General features: G+C 40.6%; 1 protein-coding gene across 1 annotated transcript in view; it reads left to right on the top strand.

Moving 5' to 3' along the window:
• LOC115737776 (probable mediator of RNA polymerase II transcription subunit 26b) overlaps positions 1 to 20,676 on the top strand; it is a 111,951-nt gene that overhangs the window by 82,329 nt on the left and 8,946 nt on the right. The gene's annotated exons all lie outside the window — the stretch shown is intronic.

Below are 20,676 nucleotides of genomic sequence, written 5' to 3'. Positions count from 1 at the left end.
TTTCAAATGCCATGAATTATTTGATATCAAATATATAATGTACACAATGGTCAACACGTCTAAATAATAAGTTGTGCACTTAATTTGGTTAGAATATAACGTTAAGATGATAAAAGTCGTGATAGTAGGTGCAATAGGAGGGCCGTAAATATGTTGAGGTTCAGGATAAAAATCCGATCCCTGCGCCGTAGAGGCGGCAAACGAACAAATCGGACTAATGCGATTTGCTTGAGCTTGTTGCATTTGATCTACAACATACATAACAACTAAAGGACTCCTCAACACTTCATCATGAACTTTCGATAATTGGTATATTCTTCAATTATTACATTGATCTCATAGCCATACTGACTTCTAGGTGCTCTATTTATGACTGATCCATGCTTATCTTGCACCTTTTGACATAAATGGAAAGCACTTCAAAGCTGCGTGAATTAACACTCTAATTACAAGATTACCATCATAGTGGATGTCATGATTAAAACAAGTTAGATATCCTTCCATGCATGGCAACATCTTCACACTACAAATACTCCGTTCTTGGTTCTCATTCCAGCACGCGAGACTACGATAACTTTGCCATGGAACAAGCACAGCCAATCTCAAAAGGGAAAGCCCCGGTGACTCTTCTCTCGGGAGAAGCAGGAGGGAAGGCGGCGCGATTATCGGGTCTTTCAGTACTTGAAGCGAAGCTCTCAAATGGTGATCACCGTGGGTCCGTACCCCTGATCGATCCGTTGAATTCTCTCGAAAAAGCTCCTCGAGAGAAATCGCTGAAAAGAAATTTCGAGAGCACCCTTGCAACTAGGGATTATGGTTGCAAGTACTGTGAGGCGAAGTTCGGCACCTTGCAGTCGTTGGGGGGCCACCAAAATGCCCACAAGCGTGAGCGTGCCGCAAGAAAGCGGGCGCGAGTGATGATTCGGATTGCTAATACCTTCTCTAGGGTGAATCTTAAGTCTAACCCAAATCGCGTCCCAGGGTACTCCATTGCCTACGGGCCTCGTACTCGGCCCTCGCCTTCAGAAGTTGTCGGACCTGCCCACAAGAGGACGCCGAAGCCGGTAACAAAAACAAACCCTCAAGCATCGGCATCGTACCGACCCGCCATTGTGAATCAGCTAAACGGAATAGTATATCAACCTATGGACAATGGTGATCCTAACTTTGGCACTAGGGTTTCTTCTCAGACCACAGGATCAAGACCACCACTTACCAATGTTCTTGCCAATGGAAACTCCTTCAGCGCTCAGGAAATTGAAAATGATGGGTTGGACTTGACCCTTAGGCTCTGACCAGGACCATGGAACTGTTTCTCATATGTGCTTTGGTGACATCTATGCAGGATGCTTCCATTGAAGCGCATGCTTGACTAATAAGCTAAAGTGTCTAGGACGTGACGAAAATATAATGCTTCGTATTTTCTAAAGTAGTATTTGTGGATTAATTATATGCGGTGGATATCCTAATTGATCTTGGCATCTCGCCTCCTAAAATGACACAAGTGCCGGTAATCATACCAATCTAATGCATGCTCGACTATAACTCACAAAACAACGCCAATGATGGCTTTCCATAATCTTGATGATCAAATCATTAGAAGAAGTGAGTTTCCCGTCTTCCATCCTTTCTATACCTCGAAATTTCTATCTTTCATATGATTTTTGCAATTTCATTGATCTCTAAAGTTAGATTTCTATGTAACCAAGAATGGAGCCTGTCTAACCTTAAAGCCGCTCGCGAGATCCAACTTTCGTCGGTCACTGGCGGCACTGGAAGCTGACCTGCTGCCAATAGGACCATCCTCGTCTCAAAACTATGAAATTCGTCGAGACATGCATACTTCGCCGGCTCAAACGACAGAACTTCGTTGTTCAGGATCTCAGCAAAACCCTCGGCGGCTTGCTCCTTGCCCACGGAGGTTGAATGTCGCTGATGCGGAGTCCATGATAGGCGAAAAGCTTGTCACAGTTGGAGAGGATTCCAACTCCCGCGTCCCTGCTGTCGGCATCGGTCAAGTACTCTCTGCCTCGAGTCGGGGATTGAAGCTGGGTGCTGGATTTGGAAGATGACGCAGGCACTGCCCGTCGCACAGTTGCAGTGCAGTGTCCCGATGGGATCCCATGGGTGCCTGAAAGGTCAGTGGTATTCGATTAGCGAAGCTTATGTCGAGCGTGTTCAGGCCGATGACAAGCAGCGTCGCTCCACTGTGGATACGGCGGACATCGAAGATCCAACTGGTGGTCGTGGCCGTGTCAGCCGTGGCGGTGGTGACAATGAAGCCGTTCTCAGTGGTGGTGGTCAAGATCTGAGTGGCCATGGCATTTGAGTTTGTATGGCGGGAAGTCGGAGAAATGGAAAGAGGTGGTTTCTCTGTTGTTAGAGTACTTGATGAGCATTATTCAAGTTAAGCTTACCATAGCACTATGTAAGCGGGCATGAACAAGACTTGTTGAGAAAGTAATTTGCTAATGTGTATCATATACTGACACAATCTTGGTCCGAATAAAGTCCGGAAAACTTGACGTTAATTTACACAATCTCAAGATGTGTGTTTGTTTGAGTGAAAATGTTTTTCGGAAATTCATTTCTTGAACTTTCACCCGTTTGGTTCGCCCAAAATGACAACTCAACCGAAAATACTTTTCGGTCAATGAAAATATTCATGCATAAAATCAGGAAAGTGTATTCTCCAATCTGAAGTGGTGAAAACACTTTCCGGAATTAGTCCTTTCGAATCTTTTAATAATTTATTGTAATATTATGTTATGTTCTATTTTCCTTTTTCTTTTTTTATTTTTTATTTCCATCAGAAGGTTGCCGGGGATTCGGACCTTGACCACGGTCGGTGACCGGCCACAAGACCTAGTCGGCCCGCGCCCGTGGCGAGGCGAGCGAGGCCAAGCCTCGCCATGGCTCGGCAACCGGCGAGGTAGAAGCAAAAAAGAAAAAGAACAAAGTTCTTACGACTTCATTTTGGAATTATAGTGATTGGATATATTCTCCAATTGGCACATTAATGTCGACGTCTAGGTGCTATATTCATGGACTTTGTTAGCATAATAGTGCTTAGGTGACTGTAAAAATAATGATATATTGTGGGCCACAAATTTTTAAAGTGATGAATCCCACAACGATTTCAAATTGTTTATTTTTTTTTTTTTGTGGTCTAGAACAGATCGTTGATCTCACGATGAATTAAGGATAGCACAATCATTTCTTATTTATGACTAGATCTTCCATGGATATCTCACCCCTTTTGATCTATATGGGAAAGTACTTTTATAAGCTTTTGATTCTCTCTTCCATTCTGATAATTAAGTTGGACTCACAAGAATTTAGTTGCCCATACTGATGTCAAAGCCGCGTCCTATTAAAATTCCAATTATACGATTACCAACTTAGTTTCTGAAATATATAAAACAAGTTAGATATCCTTCCATGTGTAGCAACATCTTTGCACTACATATATGCCATTATTTGTTCTCGTGCAAGCACACGAGACATTAAATTTTTTTCCCTGGAACAAGTGCAACCACTCTCAACAGAGAAATTCCCAGTGAATCTTCTCTCTGGAGATGCAGAGGGCAAGGCGGTGTGAATATCGGATCCTTTATTACTTGTATTGAGAAAAACTCCTAATTGATTTTAAAGTTGACGAAACAATCCATGTTCTCTTATATCTGAATTATTGCAATGAAATACTTATTTTGTAGATTGTCCAAAGGTGTAAGTTACACAGGATTGAATTTAACAGAAAAGGCTTAGACGATATTCTAAGGGGCTCGGACGTTGTATGGAACTCGGACGTTGAGTGGGGAGCTGAGATGTTGGATTGAAACTCAAGCTCTGAAAGAGTATTTTATGTGCAACGATCAGAATATCAAGAGTTATCATTGAGATGATTTAATTTTTATATTACATTATCACAACGGCTAGCAAATCAAGCTACATCGTTCTTGGAGATCCTCAAACTTGAAAATCAATCAAGGACGTGGATTAAAGGGAAACGAGGATGACTCACCTAATGCAGAACTCTATCCATGAAAACCCAGGATCACGATTGTATGGGCTATTTGATCCATGGGGGGATTCTTTCCTTTGTCGACCTCAACTACTACGAGATTTTTTTAATACAGTCTCATCCAAATGGGGAAGTTTAGAGAGTGATCCTTGGAGGCTTTGCAATGGATAGTTGGAGGTGGAGGAGTATAAAAAGACATCTCAAAGTTGAATAGAAAGGAGGCACGCAAGAGAATAGAATTCTAAATCCCAAGATCAAGAGAGCTTCACATTCTTTATATAGCATTGATCCAAATACTGTAATACTTAGAGGAGAACATTCGAGTGTGTGAGTGTTAGGCGAGAAGTCTTTCGACTCAAAAGCTATCATTGAGTTGTAACCTCTGAGTTATTTACTAGTGGAATCCAATCGATTGACTGTCGGCGTGAAGAAGTGTATGTAAGCTCGAATAAAGCCGAACCACTATAAATTCTTTCTGCAAATTCTCTATCCCTTAAACTCTTTATCATTCTATGATAGTAATATTGTGCACATCGCCACATCTAAGGACACCTCAGATCTTGTAACGAAGCTCCATGCCTATCCGTTTGAATTTCCGCATTGATTTCTAAAATCTTTTGAAATCACCTATTTACCCCATCTAGGTGATAACGCTAGCACTAACAACTTGAAGCTAAACTCTCTAATTATGATCATTGTGAATGTGCACCCACAACCAATCCGTTGAATTCTTTTGGAAAAAACTTCTTGAAAGAAACACGAAAAGCCGAAATGAAATTTTGACAATACACTCACGATACAAGCTTCTAGTTGCAAGTAGTGTGATGCGAATTTTAACAACTTACAGGCGTTGGGGGGCTACCAAAAAGCCCACAGGGAGCATGCTTGAGAAAGTCGGGCGCAAGTGATGAATTGGATGGCTAATGACTTTTTTCAGATGAACCCCAATGTTAACCCAGATTATTTTGGTATATAGGCAATTCCTGTCTTAAGGCACCATGTTGCCTATGGGCCTCTTACTTGGTCTGCACCTGCTGATGTCGTCCGACCTGCCTGTGAGGGGATGCTGAAGTCGATAACAATAACGAACTTGTAAGCCATGGCGTGGCACCGACTTGCCATGGCAAATCAGCTAAAAGGAATATTATATCAACGGCATAAGGAATAGTATATCAATGGTATAAGGACACTCCAAGTGTCAATATTTGTGTACAATACTCACTTTGGTGCTAATATTTTTTTGGGATCACTTAAATGCCAAATTGGAGAAAAAAACAATCACTTTAGTGCCAAGGACAAGAAATTCCGACAACCTTACCGGAGTTGGCACTTAAATAATTATTTTTTAAAAAAAATTGACACTTAAGTGATCCAAAAAATAATATTGGCACCAAAATAAGTGATGTATACAAATATTGACAATTGAGGTGTCCTTTTACCGTATATCAACCTATGGACAATGGCGACCCTAACTTTGGCAATAAGGTTTCTCCTCAATGCACAGGACTGAGACCTCCACTTGCCAAGGTTCTTGCCAATGTTAGTTCCTTGAGCACTTAGGGACTCGAAAATGAGGGGTTGGACTTGTCACTTGAGCAAAAAAAATGTAGGATATTCCATTCAAGTTCATGTTATACCAATGTTGCGAAAAATCTGTTTGGCATTGTCTAAGTAATTTTTGTGGATGAAATAAATGTGGTGGATACCATAATTGATCTGGGCATCTCGTCTACTAAAATGACACAAGTGCACTTAACCATACAAATCTAATGCATACTAAACTATAACTAACAAAATAACACCAAAAACGGCTTTTCCAAAATCTCGATGATCATATATCTATTAGATTTTCACCTAGAAAAATATCAACATTTCTGCCTACAAAGGCCTACATGCTGTGCAAAGAGCAAAAAATTTAGTGCTTTTCATCGCGAAAATGCGGTGAATTTCCTAAATAATATTGGCATCTAGCCTACTAGAATGACACAAGTGCAGTTAATCATGCTAATCTTATGAATACTTGACTATAACTTATAAAATAACTGCAATAACAGTTTTTCCATATTCTCGATGATCAAACCGATTAGTAATTTACATGGAAAGAGGTCTACAATTCTGTATTCAACATCAACCATGTTGCATAGATAATGTAAAGTTTATTGCTTCTCATTGCGGAGATATTAGAATGAGCCGGTGAATCAAATCCGTTTTGTCAATCAATTGTATTAACGATAAAGAAGCATTTTATGCATTTATGGTAATGGCTTCTTCCTAAAATACCGGTCATTAAGTATAGTAAAAGTTTTGGACCCAAAAAAAAAAAGTATAGTAAAAGTATGTGATGCACTTGGACAATATAAACTTAAAGAAATACAAAGATTTGCATATTTGGAGTGTGTTTGTTTCATAGAAAATGAATTATTTGAAAATTATTTTCCTACAATTGATTTCTTGTATATATCACAAACATGAATGAACAGAAAAGAAGAACGGAGTTCAAATGTCCTCGCCCAGTCGCCCGATGCAAAGTCCATGATAGACAAAAAGCTTGTTGCAGTCAGGGATGACTCCTGAACATGTTGTCGAGATCGTGCAAGAACTCTCACAGGGAGGCCGGGATGGAAGGTGCGTGCTGGATTTGGAAGATGAGGCAAGTGTTGCCGTCACATAGTTGCATAGTCCCGACCGGTTCTTTTAGGTGCTCGAAAGGTCGGTCGTGTTCTGTTGCAAAGCCGACGATGAGCGGGCTCGCTCCACCATGGACGTGGTGGACATCAAATCCACATAGAGGTAATCTACGCATTGGTCAATGGGGCTAAATAAATAAGCCTTCACGCCACCTATTGCCTAGAAAACTAGAATCACAAAGACCATATGTCAAGCATTTACCTTTATTTAGACTCTAAGACTAAGATGATAAACATTGTTATAGGGCGGACGGACATCAGAAGTGCCAAAGTTTGTGTGCGACGCTCACTTTGGTGCCAAAATTTTTCGCCTGCTCACTTAGGGCCTGCATGGAAACTATTCTAGTTCTCTGATTCTCTTTCTTGAAACAAAAAAAGATGATAATCATGTTTGGTAATGTAAATGATTTTGATTCTAATTCTATTCCCGGGAGTAGTTTTAAACAAGAAAAAAAAAATTGGTTCCGGAAAAAAGAACCACTTTTCAAAAACACAAAACATTATCTCTCGTTACTTTCCCTTTCTCTCTCGTCATTTCCCTTGACCTAAAACAACGAGACTCCCCCGTCGGCGGCTCTCGGTTCACTCCCTCGTCTGCGCCTCCTATGACCAGCTAGCTCCACTGCTACCATCAGCCATCCTTGTCGCACGACTCCGGTGAGTATCGCATGATTCAATTCTATCCCTCATTTCCTCGTCAAGCCCGATTAGGGCGGCCCTCACCTAGATCGACGAGGCTAAGCCCGAGTATGGCAGCCCTCGCCCAAACCCTAGCACATTTGATGTTGCCAACACCTGCAAAGTCTTACAAGAGATGATGAAATCTAAGGCAAGTCAACAGAGTGACTTTGCCGCCACCTAACAAGTCTCATCACCACCTATAGACCCCTTCGTTGTATATGCTGTGATTAATGTCCTACTTAGCATGCTAAGGTGGGTTTGGATCTTTACCACAAAGCACAAGAATGGGCAATGGATAGTGCCACTTGTAGGGAGGCTTTCATCCAAACTCCAATTGAGATGAGAAATGGACTTTTCCAACGTCTTTAGTAGACATTAGAAAATGTATTGGGGATTGCTTGGAATTTTTATATTTGGTTTCATTTTACTCTATGACTTATGTTACGATGTTATTTGATTTTTAAAGATATTCATGCTAAGACTCTTTATGTGTGTCGTGGCATGTGTACGATGGATTGCATGGGATTTTTATATTTAGTTCACTTACACTCTACGACTTATATTATTGGTTGTTATTTGATTTTTTTTTTCCAGATATTTGTATTAATATTCTTGTATTTGTGTGATGGCATAGGTACTATGGGAGGGGCACAAAATAGTGAGTCTAATGGCTAGGTATCATTAGTTAATCATTACTTGGATGAGTTTGATATTGACATAGTAATAACATGGTTGTGCATTGTTATGATGGATATGTCCGTGCATATGAAAGGACCTATTAGGGACAATCAATTGTCGGGACCCAAATGGATAAGGGAGATTCTTTGTGGACATTCAGATAGAGTATATGAAGCCCTTAGGTTGGAAAGACATGTTTTTCTGAACTTATATGATTTAATGAGGACAAGAGGTTGGTTGAAAGATAGTAAGTATATGAAGCCCTTAGGGTAGATGAACAAGTTGGGATCTTCTTATCTTTAGTTAGTCATGGTAACTGTAGTAAAGTTTTATGTGAGAGAATCCAACTTTCAGGACAAACAATCAATAAGTACTTCACTATTATGTTCAAAGCATTTCCTAAACTATCAAAAGAGATTATCGGACCACCTTCCTTTGATGATGTCCGAGAGGAGGTTCTTATGGATCGTAACCATAAACGTTTCTTCAAGGTATGATTTTCATAACGTTGTTACACTATGAAATACATGCAGTTGATAATCTTGTATAACTCTAGACTTTCATGAAATGATAGGGTTGCATAGGTGCTATTGACGGCACCCACATTAACGCTTTTGTTCCCATGCCAAAGCAAATCCCATATAGAGGCAAGGAAGGGACTATCACCCGAAATGTACGGTGCGTTTGTTCATTTGATATGAAATTTACTTTCTTGTATGCTGGGTGGGAAGGAACTGCCCATGATTGTCGAGTCCTCTCGGCAACACCGGAGACTCCTCGACTGTAATTTCCTCGACCACCACTAAGTATTTGCTTTGTCCATAAGGAGTAATTTTCTTTATGATTGTATTGCAGGTGCATATCATAGCAAATGTATGTATACCTTGTTATAGGCAAATACTACATGGTAGATTCTGGTTATGCAGCATTTTTGGGATTTTTAGCTCCATTTAAGAGTGAACGATATCATCTAAAGGATTATAGGGGTAGAGGCAGACAACCTGAACAGCAAGAGAAATGTATAACCATAGGCACTCCTCACTAAGGAATGTCATTGAGAGGTCATTTAAGGCATTAAAAAACCCCTTCTCCATTTTAAGACACATGTCTCCATTTACAGTTTGAAAGCAAGCATTTATTGTAATTGCATGCTATACTCTCCATAAATACATTCGTGATCAAGACAGGATGGATAAAAACTTTTCCCAATATGGAGATCCAGAGTACCCACATGTGGACCTAAACAAGAAGAAGGTACATATGATATATCGCATGTGGAGGCTGCTGAGATAAACATGCTCAGGAAAAATGTTGTAGATAAAATGGCAAGAGATAATAATATGCCTGAAATTTCATGACTTTGCGTATTCGACTTTTGTAATCTTATTTTTTAGGTACTTTACAAGATTTAAGTTTATGGTAGCAAGCAAAACATTTATTATGATGTATTTAAGGTACAATCTGGTGATGGTACAAGAATCTCCTTTGGCCTTCGAGAGATTGATTCTGGGATGGATTCTGATGATGGCTCGTATCAGGTCTCATCCACTCCATAGGTGCTCGTGTTGTTGCCCTCGTGCTTTTATTTTCTTTGCAAGTGATGTGTTCTTACCGTCGCCCTCGTGCTCGTGTTTGTCTTGCTGTTCGCCCTCAAGATCGTGTTTGTCTTGCTGTTCTGCCCTCGTGGTCGTATTTCGTTTACAATGATGTGTTTGGCTGCTCGGATTTCTTTATGCGATTAAGGGAAAACGCAGATCGTTGTTTGTCCAAACGCGTTGTTTGTCCAAACCGAATGATTTCCCTCAAGCACGCCACCACATTATCAAGATATGCTCCTCTATGATGGGGTGTAATGATTATGATATCGAGATTCTTGAACCTGATTTGGATGAAAAATCCTTCGCAGTGAAAGCCTTGCTAGCGATGTAAAAATGTGTTTTGAGGACTTGACCATCAGGTGGGGAAAATCGTTGTTTCATTCTCACGTCTATACCTCTTGGTTGTACTGAGCGATTTCGATTTTGGTGGTGGTGCAGCGATGTTATGGCTAGGGACGATACCATGACAGCGTCGCCTCTGACTTTCGTCCGAGGAGATTCTCGGTTGCCCCCTCCTCTAGCTGCTGCATCTTAATTTGGCCCTTCCCTCTCCATGTTCTTTTCTTTTCATCGTGTAAGAAGAGCCCTTAGATATCCAATTTTGACCTCTGTTAATATCCTTGTATGACCTAATTAACTCGGGCCCTTTTGCCTCCTCAGATCTATTGTAAAGAAGAAGATTGTTAGAGAGAAAATAATCAATGGAATGAGTTTTTCCTGGTGCTTAGTTTCCATGTGCTGCTCTAGTTCATTCGATTGCTCTTCTGATTTTGCCCCTCTGGTTCTATTATCATGTGTTAGATTCATATTAGTAGAGCAAGTTTCCTTAGACTCTCTTACCCAACAAGGTCTATGCCTTTTTAAACTTAAAATGACTCGTTATGACGGGAAAATTAGACAGAATAGCACGAAAAAATGTTGTCTGCAATATGCAATATGTTATGTAGGAGAATCAATATGTATTAATCTTCAATTTATTCAAAATGTAGAATGAAATTTCACAAAGTAACTACATAACTACATAACTTAAATGACAAAAATTGGGAAGAGAAATTGTTCCCGGGAACAGAAATTTTGTGTTACCAAACGTTTATGTTCTAAGAACGGAAATTTCGTGCGATTACCAAACGCGTTCCGATTCTCTAAAACCCATCCGGGGAACAGAATCAGAAAAATCAATTCTAATCATAATCACTTTTCGGATCAGAATCGTTGCCATGTAAGCCCTTAAGTGCCAAATCGAAAAAAAAAAAAAAACGATTACCTAAATGCCAACAACAAGAGATTCCGGCCAACTTATTGCATGTCATTGATTATTAACTCTTTAATGTTATGTGGAAATCTTTTTAAAAGAAAATCAGTCCACGCAGATTTATACTTAAAATAAGCCATTTTTTAAAATAAAAATTAAATTAAATAGAAAAAAAAAGCTAAAAAAAACTTTGGGTTGGTTTGAAGCGGCAAGGGCTTGTATAGCCCTCACTGCCACAACCCCACCATCGTCGACAAGGGTGAGGGATTGCCGGCGGGGTTCGTCGAGCCTCAACCAGTGACCAGCGAACTCCGTTGACTGTAGGCAAGTGCCAACAAGTGGTGGGGGCCGTCGGTTATTGGTCAAAGCTTGACGACCCCGTCGCCCATCCCCCACCTTGGTCAGCCATTGCCGGCAAAGGTGGAGCGGCGACGGCGAGACCGCTGTAACCTTTACTTTCCTTTGTTTTAGCTTTTTTTTTCAATGTTTTCAGCTTATTTTATATTTTTCAATTTCGTTTTATTTTTTATTACTGATTAGGATCCTTCGGCGAGCCATGTAAGATTAGCTTATTAATAAATAAAAATGCCGCGTAAGATTTTCGCCAAAACTTACTAGAGTTGGTATTCAAATAATCGTTTTTCAAATAAATTGACACTTAAGTAATCCAAAAAAAAAAATTGACATCAAAGTGAGCGCCATACATAAAGTTTGACACTTCTAGTGTCATTCCGCCATTGTTATAGTATGTGAAATAGGAGGATCGTACATATGTACGAGTTCTGAAAACCTTCTTTCCAATGTAATCTTCGATATAGAACAATCCGATATGCGTGCATAGAGGTGGTGGCCGGCAATTTGGATTAATGCAATCACTCGAGCTTGTTGCCATTGATTTACAACATACATAACAATTCTAGAGGACTCCTTGCGACTTGATCATTATGAACTTTCAGTGATTGGATATATTCTCCAACCTGCATATTAATGTCATAGCCATTCTGACGTTAAGGTGCTCTATTTATGACTAGATCTTCCATGGGTATCCCATCCCTTTTGATCTATATGGAAAGAACTTTTATAAGCTTTCGATTCTCACTTCCTTTTTGACAAATTAAGTTGGATTCGCAAGATTTTAGTTGCCCATACTGATGTCAAAGAACTTTTATAAGCTTTCGATTCTCACTTCCTATTAAAACTCCAATGATAAGATTGCCAACTTAGTGTGTGTAATATAAAAAAGAAGTTAGATATCCTTCCATGTGTAGCAACATCTTCACACTACATATATGCCATTCCTGTTCTTATGCAAGCACCTGAGACTTTTATAATTTTCCCATGGAACAGGAGCAACCACTCTCAAAAGAGAAATCCCCAGTGACTCCTCTCTCTGGAGATGCGAAGGGCAAGGCGGCGCGAATCTCGAGTCCTTTAGTACTTAAAGTGAAGCTCTCTAAGGATGATCATCGTGAATCAGCACCCGCACTCAATCCGTTGAATTCTTTCGAAAAAGCTCCTCAAAAGAAACCCGAAAAGCCGAAACGAAATTTCAACAATACCCTCCCGACCCGAGCTTACGGTTGCAAGTATTGCGATGCAATGTTTGACACCTCGCAAGCATTGGGGGGCCACCAAAAAGCCCACAGGCATCAGCATGCTGCAGAAAAGCAGGCGCAGGCGATGAATCGGATGGCTAATGCCTTCTCTCAGGTGAACCCTAATTTTAACTCGGATTATTTTGGCACGCAGGCAATCCCTATCTCAGGGCAATCCGTTGCCTATGGGCCTCTTACTTGGCCTGCACCTGCTGTTGTTATGGGACCTGCCTGCGGGGCGATGTTGAAATTGACAACGATGACGAACCCGCAAACCTTGGCATGGCACCGACCTACCATGGTGAATCAGCTGAATGGAATGGTATATCAACCTATGAACTATAATGGTGACGCCGACCCTAACTTTGGCAGTAGGGTTTCTCCTCAGAGCACAGGACCGAGACCACCACTGGCCAACGTTGTTGCCAATGGTAGTTCCCCGAGCACTCAGGGACTCGAAAATGGCGGGTTGGACTTGTCACTTCGGCTCTGATCATGACCAGAGAACTGCTTTTCATATAGATTTAGTGGTCATCAACGTAGGATGCTCCATTCGAGTTCATGTTATACTAGCGTTGCAAAGTATCTATTTGGCATTGTGTAAGTAATTTTTGTTGATGAAATAAATGTGGTGGATGCCGTAATTAATCTGAGCATCTCGTCTACTAAAATGACACAAGTGAACCACACAAATCTAATGCATACTCGACTGTAACTAACAAAATAACGCCAATAACGACTTTCTCCGAATCTTGATGATCAAATCTATTAGATTTTCACAAGAAAAATGTCAATATTTCTGCCTACAAAAGGCCTACATGTTGCGCAAATAGCGTGAAATTTAGTGCTTTTCATCACCAAGATGCGGTGAATTTCCTAATTAATATTGGCATCTGGTATACCATAATGATTCAAGTGCAGTTAAGCGTGCTAATCTAGTGTATATTCGATTATAACTAACAAAATAATGGCAATAACAGTTTTTCATATTCTCGATGATCAAACCGTTTGGAAATTTACATGGAAGGAGATCTACATTCCTGTATTCAACATCAAACATGTTGCACAGATAATGTAAAGTTTCGTCCTTCTTATTGCGGCGATATTAGAATGAACCGGTGAGTCGAATTCATTTTGTCAATCAATTTTATTAACGATAAAAAAGCATTTTCTACATATATGGTAACAGCTTCTTCCTAAAATACCGATCATTAAGTATAGTAAAAGTATGTGATACACTTGGACAACTACGTAAAATTAAAGAAGTAGAAAGATTCGCAAATTTGAAGTGGATTTGGAAGATGAGGCAGGTGTTGCCGTCACACAGTTGCATAGTCCCAACGGATTCTTTTCGGTGCTTGAAAGGTCGGTCGTGTTCGATTGCAAAGCCGACAACGAGCGGGCTCGCTCCATTGTGGACGCCGCGAACGTCGGAGATCAAAGATGTAATCTATGCATTGGTCAATGCGGCTAAATAATCAGCCTTCACGACACATAGCCCAGAAAACTAGAATCACAAAGACCATATGTCGTGCATTTACCTTTAGTTGGACTCCAAGGCTAAGATGATAAACATTGTTACGGTATGTGAAATAGGAGGGTCGTCCATATGTTCAAGTTCTAGAAACCTTCTTTCCAGAGCAATCTTCGATATAGAACAGTCGGACATGAGGCGTAGAGGTGGCGACCGACAATTTGGATAAATGCAATTCGCTCGACCTTGTTGCCTTTGATTTACAACATACATAACAGTTTTAGAGGTCTCCTTGAGACTTGATCATTATGGATTTTCAGTGTTTGGATATATTCTCCAATCGGCACATTAATGTCATAGCCATTCCGATGGCAAGGTGCTCTTTTTATGACTAGATCTTCCATAGATATCCCCATCCCTTTTGGTCTACAAGGAAAGCACTTTTATAAGCTTTTGATTCTCACTTCCTTTCTGATAATTAAATTGGACTCACAAGATTTTAGCTGCCCATACTAATGTCAAAGCCGCATCCTATAAGAACTCCAATTGTAATATTACCAACTTAGTTTATGTTCCAATCAAAGAAACGAAAGACCTGTGCTTCATCTTCTAGTTTTTGGTCTTCTCCTTCAGTTTCAGTAGGGAAAGCCCTTTCCTCAACCATTTCTGCCCCCATTCTCCGAGCGGGAGGACATGACGCCCTTTGCATCTCTTGATGGCGAATCGTGATTGACTCGGACTAAGAACCAATTCGGAGAAACAAGAAGCATGAGATGATATAGGCGGGGAAATAATTTCCAATAGCGAATTACTTGACTCGATGAATGGTATGCCCCGTGGTGGGGCTTTATGGGGAAGGGCCCAGCCCAATAGGGACAACACACCCCCCACTTCGGACATCTCGATTTTTCCCTCGAGTAATCTTTCGAATTACCACTGCTTAGCTTTGAATTCACCTTTGACCATCAAATAAAATGTGAATAACCTGTTCCATGTATAGCAACATATTTGCAATGTTTGACACCTCGTCGTAATCGGCTCCGATTGGGGCCTTGCCGATCATCTTGATATATCACCGGATTCACCACCCATGTTCTGCGTCCCTTTTCCCCCAAAAGAAACACCAAGCTTCTATTTTTCCTTTTCTGTTGCATTTGAGATTTTGAGCCCACGACAGCGAGGTCGAGCCTCGCCAAATCAGGGCCGGCGAGGCTTGGCCTAGTAGTCCCTTTGGCCGATCGCCGGACCTCAACGACCGGCGTCCCTCCGAAGACCGGCGACTGTCATCCTCCGAAGAAGGAAGGTGCAGGGAAAAAGAAAAAATAAAATAATTTAGAAATAATATTAAAATATTCTATCGTCGGCAGGTCGACATCCACGTCGACACCGGTAGGTCAAATTTTGCTAGAAGGACTGAATTAGGACTGAATTTTGCAAAAGGTTTAAGACTAAATCGGCAAAAAAAAAAAAGGTTTAGAACTGAATTAGCATAATTACAATAAGTTTAGGACTTTTTTGGTAATTTTCTCTATTTTGGGATGCACGCCATTCCTGTCCTCAGGCAACCCCTTGCCTATGGGCCTCTTACTTGGTTAGCACCTGCTAATGGTATGGGACCTGCCTAAGGTGGGACGCTGAAGCTGATAATAATAGTGAACCCGCAAACCTTGGCGTGGCCCCACCATGCCATGGTGAATTAACCTATGAACAATAATGGGGACCCTGACCCTAAGTTTGGCACAAGGATTTCCCCTCATAGCCCAGGACCAAGACCACCACTTGCCAATGGTAGTTCCTTGAGCGCTCAGGGACTCGAAAATGAGGGGTTGGACTTGTCACTTCATCTCTGATCGTGACTAGAGAACCGCTTTTCATATATAGATTTGGTGTCATCAATTTTGGATGCTCCATTGAAGTTCATGTTATACTAATGTTGCCAAATATCTGTTTGGCATTGTCTAAGTAATTTTAGTGGATGAAATAAATGTGGTGGATATCGTGATTAATCTTGGCATCTCGTCTACTAAAATGACACAAGTGCAATTAACCATACAAATCTAATGCATACTCAACTATAACTAACAAAACAACGGCAATGGTGGCTTTTCTAGAATCTCGATGATCAAATCAATTAGATTTTTACCTGGAAAGAGATTAACGTTTCTGTCTTCAAAGGCCTACATGTTGCACAAATAGCACAAAATTTAGTGCTTTTCATCGCGAAGATGCGGTGAATGTCCTAATTAATATTGGCATTTGGCCTACTAGAATGACACAAGTTGCACTTAACCATGTTAATCTAATGCATACTCAACTATAACTAACAAAATAACGACAATAATGGCTATTCAATAATCTTGATGCTCAAACCGATTATAAATTTAAATGGAAAGAGATCAACATTTCTGTTTTGAACATCAAACGTGTTGCACAGATAACGTAAGGTTTAGTATTTTTCATTACAGAGATATTAGAGTGAGCCTGGGAGCCAAATTCGTTCGATTTCCTTAATGATAAAGAAGCATTTCATGCGTTTATGGTAATTGCTTTTTCCCAAAATATCCATCATTAATTATTGTAAAACTATGTGATGCACGCGGACAATTACCTAAACTTAAAGAATTATGAATACTTGCAAACTTAGGGTGCCTTGATTTCGTAGAAAATGAATGATTTAGAAAAAAAAAATCCTAAAAATGATTTCTTGTATCTCTTAAAAAAATGAATGAACAAAAAATATCTTCATTGTCCTCTAAAATATTTAGGATAAATTGTTGTCAATTATGAAAATAATTTTTATTAATTGATTATTTCAAGTGATACAAAAGAATATTTTTAAGAAAATATTTTTTAAATTATTCATTTTTTGCAAAACAAATGGAACCTCGATATTAATCTACTATTCCCATGACACCCATCCTTTCTACGTCTCAAAATTCTATCTAACCAAGACTTGATCCTATCAAACCTTAAAACTTCTCATCGGATTCAGCTGGGAGCCAGCCCGCTACCTATAGGACCGTCCCCTTCTCAAAACATTAAAATAGTTCACCTGCTCAAATGATAGCACTTCGTTGTCCTACGAGCTCAGCAAACTCTCAACGGCGCATACTTCTTGCCGAGAATCTCCTTAACCAATCTTTGGTGCCTCCAAAACCAAGGCTTAAGTTCACCTTCTCTCCTTGCCATAAAAGCAGAATGGAGATCGAATGTCCTCACCCATTCCCCCGATGCAGAGTCCGTGATAGGCGAAAAGCTTGCTGCATTCGGGGAGGATTCCCGAACATGTTGCTGGGATCGTTCAAGAACTCTCACAGGGAGTCCAGGATGGAAGCTACGTGCTGGATTTGGAAGATGAGGCAGGTGTTGCCATCACACAGTTGCATAGTCCTGACGAGTTCTTTTAGGTGCTCGAAAGGTTGGTTGTGTTCGATTGCAAAGCCGAAAATGAGCGGGCGAGCTCCATTGTGGATGATGCGGACGTCGGAGATCAATGATGTAATCTACGCATTGGTCATTGCGGCTAAATAATCAGCCTTCACGACACCTAGAGCCCAGAAAACTAGAATCACAAAGACCATATGTCATGCATTTACCTTTAGTTTGACTCTACGACTAAGATGATAAACACAAAGGGCATTTACCACAAAGGGCAGACAGACATTGCCGACAATGGTGGAGCGGCAACAGCGAGGCCGCTGCAACCTTTCCTTTCCTTTATTTTAGTTTTTTTTTTTTATAGTGTTTTCAGCTTATTTTATAATTTTTACTTTTTATTGCTGACTGGGATCCTCCAACGAGCCATGTAAAATTAGCTTATCAATAAAAAAAAATGTCATGTAAGATTTTCGGCAAAACTTATCGAAGTTGGCCCCCGAAACGGGGGTCCCGCTACTCGGTCACCTGGCAGGGTTCCGCTCGTTTGTTGTGGAATCAAAGGGGTTTGGATAGGTTTAGGTTTTGGACCCATTTTTTAGGTCATCTATATTGTGCTCGTATGAAATATCATTGTAACGAGTTGTGTGGCTGTAAACCTAAATCATAGTAAAATCTCTTTGCAAGACGTTGCCCTATTATGAGGTGAACCTGGGTAAACCGTGCTTCATTTATTTTTCTATTATCTGTATGATTGTTCTAATTCATATTAGGATACAACCCATCAATTCCGACGTTAAGGTGCTCTATTTATGACTAGATCTTCCATGGATATCCCGTCCCTTTTGATCTATACGGAAAGCACTTTCATAAACTTTTAATTCTCACTTCCTTTCTAATAATTAAGTTGGACTCACAAGATTTTAATTGCCCATACTGATGTCAAAGACCGTAACCTATTAAGACCCCAATTATAAGATTGCCAACATGGTGTGTGTAATATAAAAAACAAGTCACATATCCTTCCATGTGTAGCAACATCTTCGCACTACATATACGCCATTCTTGTTCTCATGCAAGCACCCGAGGCTTTTACAATTTTCCCATGCAACAAGAGCAAGCACTCTCAAAAGAGAGATCCCTAGTAACTCTTCTCTCTGGAGATGCGAAGTGCAAGGCGGCTCGAATCTCGAGTCCTTTAGTACTTGAAGCGAAGCTCTCTAATGATGATCATGTGGAATCTGCACCCGCAATCAATCTGTTGAATTCTTTCGAAAAAGCTCCACAAAAGAAACCCGAAAAGCCGAAACGAAATTTCAACAATACCCTCCCGACCCGAGCTTACTGTTGCAAGTATTGCAATGCGATGTTTGACACCTCGCAGGCGTTGGGGGGCCACCAAAAAGCCCACAGGCATCAGCATGCTGTAGAAAGGCTGGCGCAGGCGATGAATCAGATGGCTAATGCCTTTTCTCAGGTGAACCCTAATTTTAACTCAGATTATTTTGGCATGGGGACAATTCCTATCTCGGGGCAACCCGTTGCCTACGGGCCTCTTACTTGGCATGCACCTGCTGTTGTTGTGGGACTTGCCTGCGAGGGGATGTTAAAGTTGACAACGATGACAAACCCGTAAACCTTGGCGTGGCACCGATCTGCCATGGTGAATCAGTTGAACGGAATGGTATATCAACCTATGAACTACAATGGTGACGTTGACCCTAACTTTGGCAGTAGGGTTTCTCCGCAGAGCACAGGACTGAGACCACCACTTGCCAACGTTGTTGCCAATGGTAGTTCCTCGAGCACTCAAGGACTCGAAAATGAGGGGTTCGACTTGTCACTTCAGCTTTGATCATGACCAGACAACTGCTTTTCATATAGATTTCGTGGTCATCAATGTTAGATGCTCCATTCAAGTTCATGTTATACTAGCGTTGCAAAGTATCTCTTTGCCATTGTGTAAGTAATTTTTGTTGATGAAATAAATGTGGTGGGTATCATAATTAATCTGAGCATCTCATCTACTAAAATGACACAAGTGTAGTTAACCATACAAATCTAATGCATACTCTGCTATAACTATTGATTGTATCACAACTTTATATATCTTTTATTATAGGAATAGATCAATTAGTGGAGAAAATCTCTCCATCAATTAGGAGATTAATTAGCTTTAGTGGATTGATTAGATGTATTAGTGGAGAAAATCTCTCCATCAATTAGGAGAAAATCTCTATAGCTCTTGTATATATATACCTATTCTGGAGTTTAATAACAATCATCAAATTACAATTCTTCACATGGTATCAGAGCATAAATTTTAAATCTCCATTTTTTTTCTCATCTCCATTAATTTTTTTTTTAACATGAGTTCTACCTCTCCTGCTCTTACACCCAATTCTTCAAGCTCTATCGTCTCTACCGACATCCTTGCCAACCCCTTTTCCTACATCCCTCGGATAATCCAGGGACAAATCTTGCTAGTCATCCCCTTATCGGTGACAATTACACCACTTGGAGCTGCACCATGATCATGGTTCTTTCCGCCAAAAACAAAATGGGATTTGTTGATGGCATCATTTCTAGACCGGCCACCACCGAATCGAGTTATGAAGCTTGGAACCGCATTAACAACATAGTTCTATCATAGCTCCTCAACTCCATTCATCGTGATCTCACCGCTTCTGTTCTCTATGTTGATTCAGTTGCTGCCATTTGGAAGGACCTTTATGACCGTTTCTCTCCTTCAAACGGCCCACGCATTTTTTGCACTCGAACATGCCATGGCCGTTTTACAACAAAATAATAATTTAGTTGCCAAATATTTCAATGCCTTGAAGGTTTATTGGGATAAACTAGATACCTTGGTGCCCATACCCTCTTGTACCTGTGGCGCTTATAACACATTTTCTACTCATTACCAAAATCGCCAACTAATGCAATTCTTAATAGGTTTGAATGATGTCTATGCACCAATATGAAGTTAGATCCTGCTTCAAGATCCTCTTCCCTCTTTGGGTTGTGCCTATTCTCTCATCCTTCAAAATGAATCACAGCGCCTTCTTCAATCACCCAATGCCATGGTTGAAGGATCCGCTTTGCTCACCATGCCCACCTTGGGTGATGTTTACGCTAGATCTATTAATGCGGTCACCGGACCACGGTCCACTGAGCAGCGTCAATGTTCTAAAGAACGGTGCACTTATTGCCATATTATTGGTCACGATCAAGATGTCTGTTGTAAACTCAATGGCTATCCTCCTCATTATCGAGTTGTTCGACGTTCTCAACCACATCAGGCCACCGTGG

The sequence above is a fragment of the Rhodamnia argentea genome, chromosome 7 (assembly GCF_020921035.1).
Source record: "Rhodamnia argentea isolate NSW1041297 chromosome 7, ASM2092103v1, whole genome shotgun sequence".
NCBI lineage: Eukaryota > Viridiplantae > Streptophyta > Magnoliopsida > Myrtales > Myrtaceae > Rhodamnia > Rhodamnia argentea.
The sequence above is the reverse complement of the archived record's forward strand: the minus strand, read 5'-3'. Positions and strand labels throughout refer to the sequence as shown.